Source organism: Daucus carota, chromosome 6, assembly GCF_001625215.2.
Source record: "Daucus carota subsp. sativus chromosome 6, DH1 v3.0, whole genome shotgun sequence".
In the NCBI taxonomy this organism is placed as follows: Eukaryota; Viridiplantae; Streptophyta; class Magnoliopsida; order Apiales; family Apiaceae; genus Daucus; species Daucus carota.
Genome location: NC_030386.2, coordinates 1932530 through 1935029, shown reverse-complemented (window position 1 = coordinate 1935029; position 2500 = coordinate 1932530).

Here is a 2500-nt window from a genome sequence, read left to right as displayed (position 1 = left end):
CACCCCACATGAATGTCTTTGGGAACACAACCATCTGGTCCCTTAAAAATCTTCCCAGCGGGAGGGGGGAAGTTTCCCCTCCCGCTTGGCCGCTCCGGGACGGTCTCCGTTGGTGCTATGGCCAATTTTACACCAACGTTGTTTTTGGAGGGGGGAGCCCGACCCCTCCAACAAACGGATCACTCCTACCAGGTCACCGTTGGTGCGTCTGATCCTAATCACACCAACGTTGTTCCCCACAAGCAAAAGAGCCCAAGGGCTCCTCAGCCATGGGGGAGGGCAGTTTTTAGTTGGAACATGCCCCCTTCAAGACTGGCCAAGCATCCAAGTGGAGTGCTCAACCAGGATCCCGAAGAGAGCCCGAGGCGCCCGAATACCGTCTGCCCACAGGGAGGGTGGAGAACCCCTCCCTTCTAATCCGTTCCCTAGGGTCCCGTTGGTGAAGTGACCTGGATCCTCACCAACGCTGTCAATTTTCCCCAAGCAATGAGATCAAAGACTCAAAGCTACCAAGACGGCGCCGAGCACTGGTGTCATCTAAGGACTCCAGAGTCGACAGCCCGCCTCCAGGAGAGCAGTTTTTGGGTTATAACCTTATGCCACCAACTCAGGACTGGCCAAGCATAGAATGCCCGCATAGTTCCAGGATGATAGCCCAAAGCGCCCGAGAAGCGCCCGAAGAGCGCCCGAAGAGCGCCCCATCGAGCGCCCAACGAGCGCCCCGCGCGCGCTACCGAGCGCCCAACCCCACTGCCCAGGGAGGGGCGACAACCCCCTCCCTATATATGACATTTGAGCTTTTTCCTCATTTCCAGCAGTTTGAACAAATGTGTTCGAGGAGCCACACCCCCCTTTTTTGGAGTTCCGCTTATCCGTTTTCGACGTTTGAATAACCGAATCGAAGCTTGAAAAATCTAGTTTCTTAGTTATTTTTTTCGGATTTTTTCAGATTTTTTTAATATTTATTTTGTATTTTATAAATCTTTTTTTTGAATTATTGGGAGAGGGGATTTGGGGTAGCAAAGCTCAATGTTTTTGAATGATTCCACTTGGAAAAGAAAGCTTATACTTAATATGAGTTTTCGTTATTTTTTCGGATTTTTTCACCTTGATCTAATATTTTTTTTATTTTTTCTTGTAAAATTGGTCGAAAATTAGCCTGAAAATTATAATTATATAATTATTAATAGTTAATTAGTGAATGGCACCTTTAAAAAATGTAACCACTTGTTTAATTTCATTTCTTAGAAAAGATATTATGATTTACAAACTTAAAAATTAATTTTCATATTTGTATAATATTTTAATTTATTAACTTATTTATTTTTAAATATTAAATAATTATATTATATAGTTTGATGATAATTTTTGTTGTTACTTATGGGACATAAGAGGTAGTTCCTAGTTAGTGAAATGTTTACAACCAAAAACGGATGTAAAGATCATTTCGACTTACTCGAACAACCAAAATATACGTCGGTGCACCCGGACCCCGTGGCTGATAGCCTGACTGTAAGGCTAGACAAGGCAAGTAGGGATTGAATCTCCCCGACATTACCCTCCGAAAAACTTTTTGTGCTTAGTAATAAGTTCAAAAAGTTTTGAAATCCCACGACTCGGTTTAAAGACTATTTGGCTCGGCCGAACATGCGTCAGCTCTGCAGAATAGCGTCGACAAGGAAAAACGTGCCCAAGATGCTGAGAATCATCCCAAGACCATGGGCCCGCATGTCGTGGTAACCAAGCATTTCGTATTCGGTTATGAATGCCCATGTTTTTGGGTTATAACCTTGTGCCACCAGCTCAGGACTGGCGAAGCATAGAATGCCCATGTAGTTCCAAGATGATAGCCCGAAGCGCCCAATGAGCGCCTGAGGAGCGCCCGAGGAGCGCCCAAAACGAGCGCCCCGCGCGCGCCTGATGAGCGCTCGACGAGCGCCCCAACGAGCGCCCCGCGCGCGCGCCTGAAAGCGCCTGACGAGCGCCCCAACGAGCGCCCCGCGCGCGCGCCTGAAAGCGCCTGACGAGCGCCCGAGGAGCGCCCCAACAAGCGCCCCGCGCGCGCGCCTGAGGAGCGCCCGAGGGGCGCCCCAACAAGCGCTCCGCGCGCGCCCGAGGAGCGCCCGAGGAGCGCCCAACGAGCGCCCTGCGCGCAGCAAAGCGCTTGAAGAGCGCCCTTTGAGAGCCCCAACGAGCACCCTCGAGGCCTCGGCGCCCCAAGGCGCCCACAGGGCGCCCCCGAGCAGCGGCGCCCAGGCGCCCGACGCCCGTCGCCCGTCGGCCCAAAGGCGCCTAAGGCGCCTAAGGCGCCGGCGCACCGACGCACCGACGCACGTACGCGCGCGCGCGCGCGTGTGTGTGTTTTATCAAGAGGAAACTGCCCGTCGAGGGAGGCGCCCCGAGGCATCGGCGCCCCAAGGCGCCCACAGGGCGCCCCCGAGCAGCCCGCGCACCGACGCACCGACGCAAACGCACGCACGTACGCGCGCGCGCGTGTGTG